Genomic DNA, 11,636 nt, shown 5'->3' on the forward strand with positions numbered 1-11,636 from the left:
AACTGACTATCGAAGATCGAGGAAGGGCTATTGCTTGGCTTCAGGATAGCAATACGCAAAGAAATGTTGCTCTGAGACTTGGTGTCAGTCAGAGTGTCGTTGGCCGACTGTGGCAACGGTACCAAGCAACGAATTCTGTTCGAAATCGTCCACGTTCGGGAAGACCCCGAAGAACTACAAATAGAGAGGACCGCTACATCACCAATATGGCTCTACGTCAACGCACAACCACTGCACGCCGATTACGTGACAATCTGCGGACTGCGACTGGAACTCGAGTGTCTGATCAAACCATACGCAATCGTCTGAGAGCCAATAATCTACGCTGCCGTCGCCAGGCTGTTCGACCACCACTCCTACCACGTCACAGAACGGCCAGACGTCACTGGTGCACGCTTCATCTGCGGTGGCAACGTGTTCAGTGGGGTCGAGTGATGTTCACTGATGAGTCCAGGTTTAGTCTCCAGTTCAACGACGGTCGGGTTCGTGTCTACAGACGTCCTGGGGAGCGCTTCGCTGACGTTAACGTTAGACAACGTCACGGGTTCGGTGGTGGCAGCGTCATGGTGTGGGGCGGCATCTCTATCCACCACAGGACCTCCCTCTATGTGGTGGATGGCAATCTGAATGGAATGCGCTATCTGAATGAGATTATCCGGCCGTTGGTTCTCCCAGGCCTTCAGCAGATTGGCGGCGGGGCAGTTCTGCAGGATGACAATGCCAGACCCCACCGCGCCAGGGTGGTAAGGGACTTTCTCAGACAACAAGGTATCGCCAGGATGGATTGGCCAGCATATTCGCCTGACTTGGCCCCAATAGAGCACGCCTGGGACGAATTAGGCAGGAGATTCGGGATAACCATGCCCCTCCGGCCAACCTTCATGATCTGGGTCAACTTCTTATGGCAGAGTGGCAGGCCATTCCCCAAGAGTTCTTCAGACGTCTGATCAACAGCATGAGGCAACGATGTGTCGAGTGTATTCGCGCCAGGGGTGGATTCACACACTATTAAACAAATATTCTAATGTGTAAAATCCATGTTTGACAACCTTCAACTTTGACAGCATGTCATGTGACTTTCTTGTATACAGTGACGTTTATTTGTGGTTTTTTGTAAATATGGAACAATAAATTAAATTTTTGGTGTAGTTTACATCATCAATCTAATACACTCTGAAACTTATTTGGTTATAAATTTTTGACCCTTAAATTCTTTTGAGTAGTATATATATATATATATATATATATATATATATATATATATATATATGTTCCTTTATATTATGTAGCCCTCCTATGCCGTTGCTGAACGGCCAGAGTGTAAATAAATTCTGTTCTGTTCTGTTCTGTTCAACCCTTCGACCTAAGCACCCCGGAGAGCGTTCGACCGACTGAGCTAGAATCCGCCCCACGAACAATACAGAACTGTACGTAATATAAAATAATGGGAGGGGGGTCGGGGATAGTAAAAACGAATCAAAGTACTGTGATGTAAATAGAGAATACTACATGAGTGGCCGTTAGATACCATTTATCTTACAACAAGTTGTTTTAAAATGTATCTAACAAGAATGTATTATTCTATTTCTTACATATCCTCAAAAACCAGGTTTTAAGCAAAATTTAACATCTTTATCAACTAAAAGATATTTACAACCCTTTGCACTTGTAGCTGCCTTTCGCGTCAAAGACACGTGATTGCTAGGTTAACTATAATTCACAGTGTAATCGATTTCCACCGTGCTGGGGTTTTTTTTATTGGACGTATGGCATTGGTAACCTGGTCATCATCTAGGAGCAGCCAGTCGTATGTCTTGAAATTGTTAACACATGTATGTGTGTAAACAACTATGTGTTATCAAAAATAACACATGGTGTTCTCACCAACGGGTGTGTAAGAAAGTCTTTTTCTGCTAGAACACAAATTGAATTCCTCCGTCTCCGCCCACTCCCCACAGGAAGTTAAGTCATGAAATCTAGCTTTACGTTAGCTCTGATTGCAGCAGTCGGTGAAGAAAAAAATATATTAACAGTGTCATTTGGCATATAAAGAAAAATATTGACGCTGCGTAATTCAATTACCTCGTGTGTACAGTGAAGATCATCAAGAAATGACGGACAGAAAACAATTAAGAGAAAAGTAAATCCAATACTCAAAACTGAAATGAACCTTTAAAAACGTCGGTTTTGTTCCTTCTTTATTTATTCCTCCTTCTTTCTTTCTTTATTCATTACTATCTTCTTCTTTCTCTTGTATAGGTTTTGTCTCCGTCCTTCTGTCTATCTGTCTGTCTGTCCGTACGTCTGTCCAACATATAAGTTTCTGGATAGTTTTGTTTTAACATGGCCTGAAATATTGAGCTGAAATTTTGTGTATCGCTGCATCATGTTCTGTTACAGATCAAGTTTGACTTTCATGGCAATTTACCCATTTTTCCATTGAGTTATGGCCCTTGAATTAAGAGATAAAACTTAAAATATTGCAGCACTATCAGAATGCTTCTTCTTCTTCGTCTTCGGCCGGAACGTAGCTAGCCAAGTAGTAAAGCTCCAGTTTAATGTGCGATAGGTTACAGGATCGATCGCCGTTTATGGAAAAAAAATATTAGTATTTTTTTTTTTTGGGGGGGGGGAGGGGGGTGTCTCAAACCAGCCAGTACTACATCATTTTTGTTTTCTTTTACTCGCTTAGCGACGTCACGTATTACAGCTAACTGATTAATTACTCATCTGCCAAACATTCTGTAACTGTGTCTTCAGAGGAAACCCGCTTTACAGCTTTACATTAGTTTTATTGTTAATTTTCAAGTCCCTTAATTCAGAGTCGACTCATACCAGCATATAAGCATACCATTAGTAGCAAGATATCTTATATTAGCACTTTCCCACAAACAAGACAGATGAAAAACATTGTAAAATTATGAAGGAATTCCTCCCTGCCCACCTTAGCAAGTCAAGGTACATTCCATATAGCATAGCATGCAGTACTAGTATGGAATGGTAACTCGGCTTGTGAAGATGATGTTTTGTTAGCATGTGACAGTGCCATGCTATCATAGATTCACAGAAAATGTTAAGAGGGTACTGCAGGAGTCGAAATTGGCCGATATTCCTATCGGATAATCGGTCCGGTAAGCTACTAATTCAGCCGGCCCGAATCAAAACCCTTCGGACCAAACATGATTGACTCAAACTAGTATGTGAGTATAAATATAAAATATAATTGCCGCAAAAACCATACCTAATCAAAAAAGCTACGGACGCAACTCCATTTCATCCCTTTAAAAAAATCCTGTTCGAAGCCGCAGCTAATGAAAACTATCCCGAGCACATCCATATCTACACGGGTGGCTCTAAAAATTCAGATAACGGTAGGGTTGGCTTTGCAGTAGTCGAAGAAAAACTTTCCAGACATTCTAAAGTAGTTAAATACGCCAGGCTGTCAGATAACTTATCAGTATACACAGCAGAACTGACAGCCATTCATGAAGCTCTCATTTGGATAAAAACTCAAAAATATAACAACAGTGTCATCTTCTCAGATAGTCTTAGCTCTATACAGTCACTTCAAACAAATAAATCTACTAGGCCAGATATAATAGCAGCTATTCATAATGAACTTAACGAAATAAACCAACTTAAACTTAACGTAGTCTTCGAATGGGTCCCAGCTCACTTATGAATAATTGGCAATGAAGTAGCAGACTATGGAGCCAAAACAGCACTATCAATTACTAACGGAATTAAAACACTCCCATTAGGCATCAGCGAACTCATGTCCAAAGCTAGGAAACACTACATTAATAAATGGCAAGAAAGCTGGGCTCAAACACAAAATACATGGCATTATAATATTAAACCTACAATTAACTCTTTAAGACCTAAACATCCACTCTCTCAAATAGCTAAAATCATCACTAAACTTAGAATAGGGGAATCAATGCCACTTAATAAATGCTCTTTCACAATAACCAATAAAGATCCTAACTGTGAGTGCGGCACCCCAGAAGATATGAAACACTATCTTCTGGACTGCACGCTGCACAACAATCACAGAAAAACCATGCTAGAACCACTAACTAAATCCAACCCTTCCCCCAAAATCACTCCTAACTCACTACTTAACCCAGATAAACATCGTAAACAAGAAATATTTAAAGCCATATTCATCTTCGTTCAGTCCACCAAGCCTAAACTCTAAACGTCATCATACAACTCGCCCCGCCGGCGTTCAACTGATACAGAGCAGCGACCCTACACCTTTATGCACTCCAAATCGGTCGATTGCCGGTGGGATGGGGGAAGGTAGCACAATCAAGGGCTCCTGACACCCTAAAAATAATTTAGAAATGTCTTCATAAAACAAGACTAAAACAATCACTAGATAGTGCTCAATACGGCCCGCCTGTACGTCTTTCGGACGGAGGAGCGACCATAAGCACTCGACCTCGACTGTGCACTCCAACCCGAAGGACCAACGGCGGGATGGTGGTAAGCAACATAAAACTTCGATGCCAATTAAATTAATCTGTACTGTTAAACTCGTTCCACCTGTGACTCCCCGGATGGATAAGCGACCCTAAGCACTCGACCTCGACCATGCACTCCAAACCTGGGGAGAGAACGGTGGATGGTTAACATAATATATATCTAGCCAAACGACGAACGACATGCAACACCCCTCGCCTGTACGTCCCTCGGATGGAGGAGCGACCCTAAGCACTCGACCTGGACTATGCACTCCACCCCGGGGGACCAACGACGAGAGGTAAAAGCACGATATTATATCCGATAAACTTGTATATTTGTAGATATAAATGTTCTTCATTTCTTCTTTTTAGGAAATTATTGCGGTGGTTATCCCCTTAATTGGATACCACAATACTTTAAATAACCTTCACGACTTTGCCTTTGCACTTGCATCTGCACCATATACTACCAATTACAAGCTCTATTATAGCAATATGAGGTGAGTCACTTAGGGTTCCAGAAGAAGAGGCAGATAAGAAACCAGAAAACCAGATTACCAGACAACCAGCTCACTTATTAGATATCATTTAACTTCATATTACCAATAAGTCTGCAAACTTAGCTAAGAATTTAAGGGGGTGGGAAACAAAATTCAACTTAGTACATGTATACAGTTACTTACATACTATTCTTCCTACCGATAGTTGATTCCCTACCTAAATAGATGCATTGTTTCATTGGTAACCAAACTAAGTATGCTAAGCACTAGGCTTTTTAACCAATACTCACACTATAGGTAGTACTAAACCAAATAACTTCCGGCTGGGTCAAAGTTGGAGGTGCACCGAACTTTTGATAGAGAAGTGAACACCACAAGTCCTGTGATTTGGTTATAAATGTGAGTGTGTTGGTTGTAAAAAATAAGTTTCATCTGGGTAAAAAAAATGTGCAATTTTATTTCATCTAGTACCAATTTGTCAAGTAGCCTTGTGCTTGAAACATGTATGGGGTACCTGTAAAAAAAAGTACTCGAATTTTGTGCGAAACGAGGGTAGTCATAGACGCTACCCGTTATCTCAGAAACGAGCAGCTTGACCCCCATTTTTTTCTGATTCACTTTAAGTGTAAGGGGTGGTAGTATTTATATCCGTGGCGTTTATGTCGGTTGATACGTTGCAGGTAGGAGTTTTAGCCACATGTGTTACCATTGTCGTCTATGGAATTTGATTTGGTAGTATACACCCTATAAGGGAAAACCCTTCAAATTAGATAGCTAGGCTAGTATAATCCCCCCCCCCCCCCTGTGTTTCATTAATCCGAGGATAGGGGGGGGGGGGGGGGGGATGGGTGGCTCTGGATTGCCGTTGATTACATTAGAATAGGGACTTAGGACAATAGGAACAGCCTTAACACCAAACTAGGGTTTACAAACAGACAGCACGCACAACCGCAACAGTACATAGGGTGCATTGACTAATGATAACAATGCACCCGCCCCCATTTAATGGCCCAGCACATACTATAATAAGGAGATGGACAAAAGAATACTGGCTCCGAGTACACAATTGCACTTCGCCACAGACATTCAGTGTTTCATGCGCTCAATTGTGATTGGTCGAAGCTGGCCATCTTGTTTTTGGTATCCCAAAAGTCTTCAGTGCATTCGAATGGATTCGTGTACCTTATCATTTCAACCACGTTTCACTTTGACTGGCTTATTAGTTTTCCAAATATGTTGGTTCAAGTCAAATCCAACACGGCCACCGTAAATACATAATAGCAACCATTTGCCTTTTCTTCGTGATCTCCCCCTCCAGTTCATTATGTATATCAAGTGCATTTGATTCGGCACTTTCAGAAAAATAATGTTTAAAAATGCATAATTCAAGATGGTTACCATGACCTATGTCATATACTTTTCTGTTTTTTCTTTATTTACATCTCGAGTCGATGACCTACCAGCTCCCAAACTTTCAGATCTCTCCGATTAACAGTTTTGGAGAAAATCATCCAGAATAAAAAACAGAAAATCCCCTCAGAAAGATAGCCGGAAGCGGCAATGACGGGCTCCATGCCTCAATGTGCCATCAGGTATACGATAGGAAGGAGCAATTTGATATCTTAGCAACAAACCGGCCATATTAATCATGCAGGAGAGACCAGCAAAAGTGAAGTGTACCGCGGATTAAAGTATAACACTTGTCACTATGGCTAAAATTAATCTCTGGGGTGTAGAGTTGGCGGCCCTTTTCCAAAATGACCTAAAAAGAAACTAAAGCTTTTTCTTTTCTTTTTTTTTCTTTTTTGCAGGACTAATACCAACATACACACTGCCATAGAAGTGAATATTGTTCCATATGCCTAATTTTGATTGATCCTGGTGAGCACGATTATAAAAGTCTGTTTTGTTTAACGACACCACTAGAACACATTGATTTATTAACAATCGGCTATTGGATGTCAAACATATGATAATTTTGACATTTAGTCTTGAAGAGGAAACCCGCTACATTTTTCCATTAGTAGAAAGGGATCTTATAATTACCATCCCACATATAGCACAAACAGGGGCTTTTGATGTACCAGTCGTGCTGCACTGGCTGGATCAAGAAATAGCCCAATGGGCTCACCGACGGGCATCGATCCCACACCGACTGCGCATTAGGCGAGCGCTTTACCTCTGGCTTACGTCTCGCCAAGCACGATTAAAAGTGCAGTCCAGATATTCCTCGATTGTATAGTCGAAAGTTAATCGGTTAGTGCAATTCCGATTATAACCGATGGTAAATTTCCAGTCGAATCCCATCACTGTCATCCCTGTTCCCATAATAGGGCTTCAGATAATGATACATCCTTCCTACTTGGAGGACTGCCACTCACAAAACTAGTTTCTTGTGCGGTTCATTATCGTTTTTGTTTATCATAATCATCATCATTTCCTGTCATGCCTAATGGCACTTAGGGCAGCGACGATGTTCCTCCACGCCGGTTTATTCCTTGCCAATCTCTCGATGCTGCCCCAACTGTGTCCTTTCTCCTTCATCTTTATTTCCACTGTTCAGTGCCATGTTGTTTTCGGACGTCCTCTCTTTCTTTTCCCTTTAGGGGTCCAGCGCACTGCAGTTCTGGTGACAGATGTGTCTTCTTTTCGGAGCACGTGGCCAATCCACTTCCACCGTCTTCTGGTGATGATGGTTCTCATGCTTTCCTTATTGGTCTCTTTCAGTACTTGCCCATTGGAGATTTTTCTGGGCCAAAATATTCTCAGGATTCTCCGGAGACTTTTTATGTGTTTGACCACTAAGAAGGGGTCGAGATAACGTTTCATAGTATATAGTCCAACCTGCTGTTACAGCCACCTGTGTTAATCGACCACGCATAAGACGCTATATTTTTATTCTCCCAAATCATCCAAACTGACCTGTAATACCCAGCCATCTGTCTTAAAAGAACACTTGTTGATACTCCCAAATCAGGGTTAGGGTTACCATATATCTAACGCCACGTCATATAACCGTAAATAAAATGTGTTACGTGTGTCGTTAAATAAAACACTTCCTTCCTTCCCAAATCATCTAATATTATATACTCTATCAAAAAAGAAACGCATAGTTGATAGGGAAAGAAGAAAAGTGTTTGATTTTACAAAATATCGGTGTTTTTGTACAATGTTGCTGAATGACCATGTCTGTTAATGTTCCTGGAATGGGACAGCATGCCCAAATGCACCCTAAAACAAATTTAACGCAGTGCGAAAATTGCAGGAAATCGGCGTGAAATGGTCAGATTTTGGCGAATGCACGTGAAACTCGGGGGAAAAGACTGGGGTAGTGATGGGTATTTAAAGCTGCAATGCTCGCAATGATGCCTCATTTCCATTTCGACGTAGACGAGTTGCAAGATGCCAAGACTAATCCTGCCGAAGCGAAACATTGCAATAGGCAGCCTCCAGTTAGGTGAATCGCAGTCAGCAGTCACACGCCACATGAACGTGCATCAGAGCACCATTGCACGCCTCTGGGACAGGTACCAGCAGTTTCAATCAGCAGTAGACCGGCCCAGAAGTGGAAGACCTTGCATAGCAACTGCTGCGCAAGACCGCTACATACGGGTTCTGCACTTGCGTCACCGAACTTCCACAGCAACGAACACTGCTGGACGCATACCTGGTTTGAGAAGACTGTCTGCACAAACCATTCGGAACCGACTTCGAAAAGCTGGTTTACGGGCTAGGAGACCGTATGTTGGCCCCGTCCTGCGACGTCAACATCGATATTTACGTGTTCGCTGGTGCACAAATGTACAGGGATGGAACTGGCGGCGAGTATGGTTCAGCGACGAGTCACGTTTCCTACTACAGCGACGTCATGGACGACAACGTGTTTACAGACGCCGCAATGAACGTTTTGCCAACAACTGCGTCACCCAAGTTGACAAGATTCGGTGGAGGGAATGTCATGATGTGGGAGCCATCTCCTAAACCAGCAGAAGTGAACTTGTGTTCGTACAAGGCAACCTGACAGCTGTACGCTACCGGGATGAAATTCTTCGCCGTCACATGCTTCCTGTTTTGGATTGACAGAGAGAGCTCTTTCAGCAGGACAATGCCAGGCCGCATACGGCACGTTAACAATGGATTCCTACAGAATGAGAACATTAATGTGCTGCCATGCCATCAAGATCGCCAGATCTCAACCCCAATGAAAATCTATGGGACGAACTAGACAGACGTGTACGCCAGCGTGACCCGGAGCGTCAGACGCTTCCGTAACTGTCACATGCACTGCAGGAAGAATGGGCTAGGATTCCATGTGCCCGGATTCAGAGACTCATTCAGTCTATGCCAAGGAGATGTCGCGTAGTGACTGCTGCTGCTGGTGGCCACACAAGGTACTGATTTCAGCGCCCTCGTGCAACGTTGTTTGGTGACGAAAACACCTCCACTGCCGTCAGTCCATAGCAAGAACATTGTCACATACTCATGCCAAATTTTACTGTGATACGATCATAAATAACGAAATTATGCCACTTTGTATTTAAGAGATAATTCCATGAATACTTTTTTGACAAAGTATAATATAAACTGATCTGTAATAAGCAGACATCTGTCTTGAAACGCCACTTTTGAATGGCTGCTTAAGGCACGTTTCAATGTATTTTACTCATTTTAAATTGCATAATCCATGTACTGTCATTACGTTGGTCAAACAAACTAAATCAAGAATTAATACGTATAATTAACCTTTTATTTTCACTTTAGTTCAGACAGCATTTAATTTCAAACAAAATTCCCCAAGTTGCTGAATACTAATTTACAATTTAAAAGCAACACCAGGACCCGAATTTAAAAGAGTTTCTTATGGCGATTTTGAGATGATTTTTTAGTAGGCAAAATGCTTACTGACAGCAATTTTGAGTCTGTCTACAATTTTAAACCAGGAACTCCTGCAACAAATAAAAAAACAAACTATTATCCCTTCAGCCGATGGTAATCACTTTTATCTAGCTGCAAAAAACCCAAACCCTGCCATCGGTAGTCCTGAACTCGCGACAGTTCGTGTAGCAACGACGGCAATGGCTGTGGTTGTCGTCATTATTTTCGAGTCCTGCAACGTGTCGGCCATTAAGTTTTTACTTTAATAATTTTAGACCTAAAAAGAAATGTGATGCATAAAAAGATGCATCGATTTGATATGACTGTTATCTTTGTCACAAAAGTCCTTGTCATGGTAGCCAGAAAATCAGTCAGCCTAATGCTAGGATAAGACTACTAATTGCCAGCACAAAGTTGAACAACTGTCCAGTTGCTAGTCTGAGCGTTCTTACATCTCGATTCACGTCGTATTAGTTGTTAATCTGAGCGCATCTAATACATTCATAAGGGTACGAAGCTGGGTGCTTGGGGAACTGCCCCTCACAAAACGATGGAGACATTTAGGCAAAATGAGCTGGATGGAAACCTGTTTACTATGCTTTTCAGTCATTCTACTAAAAATATGTTGTAATCCATGTAAAATACGTAATGATTCGTTTGGAACCCACCATAGCATTTTCTTGTAGTAATGCTAATATAAATAACTAGATTCAGGCATTTTCGATTAATAGCCTCTCTAGGTAGCACTATACCAGATATCGAGTGGCTGGAACAAAGTTTGAAGTGACCCGAACATTAAATTAAAAGAAATGTTTTATCTGGACAATTCTATTTCATCCAGCTGCACTGCGACAAGTAGCCTTGTGTTTGAAACATGTACATGCATGGGGAACTTATACAACTAAGTACTAACCTATACAGCTAAGTACTAAACATGTACATGCATGGGGAACCTGTACAACTAAGTACTAAAATTAACTATAGAATAGATATTTCCAATATTACCGATCATCATAATATTCAAAGGCAGATCCAAGGATGGTGGACTTCAATCGTTTCTCCTGGATCTCCCCCGACTCCGATTGTTTCTCCTGGATCTGCCCCCCCCCCCCCCCCCACTCCAAGTGTTTTTCCTGGATCTGCCTCCACTCCAATTGTTTCTCCTGGATCTGCCTCCACTCCAAGTGTTTCTCCTGGATCTGCCTCCACTCCCGATTGTTTCTCCTGGATCTGCCCCCCCACTCCAAGTGTTTTTCCTGGATCTGCCTCCACTCCAATTGTTTCTCCTGGATCTGCCTCCACTCCAATGGTTTCTCCTGGATCTGCCCCCCACTCCAAGTGTTTTTCCTGGATCTGCCCCCACTCCAATTGTTTCTCCTGGATCTGCCCCCACTCCAATGGTTTCTCCTGGATCTGCCTCCACTCCAATTGTTTCTCCTGGATCTGCCTCCACTCCAATTGTTTCTCCTGGATCTGCCCCTACTCCAATGGTTTCTCCTGGATCTGCCTCCACTCCAATTGTTTCTCCTGGATCTGCCTCCACTCCAATGGTTTCTCCTGGATCTGCCTCCACTCCAATGGTTTCTCCTGGATCTGCCCCTACTCCAATTGTTTCTCCTGGATCTGCCTCCACTCCAATTGTTTCTCCTGGATCTGCCCCTACTCCAATTGTTTCTCCTGGATCTGCCTCCACTCCAATTGTTTCTCCTGGATCTACCCCCACTCCAATGGTTTCTCCTGGATCTGCCCCTGATGTTTCTGCTAGCTCAGATTGGAGTTTGCTTCCCAATAT

This window comes from Gigantopelta aegis, chromosome 11 (genome assembly GCF_016097555.1).
Source record: "Gigantopelta aegis isolate Gae_Host chromosome 11, Gae_host_genome, whole genome shotgun sequence".
In the NCBI taxonomy this organism is placed as follows: domain Eukaryota; kingdom Metazoa; phylum Mollusca; class Gastropoda; order Neomphalida; family Peltospiridae; genus Gigantopelta; species Gigantopelta aegis.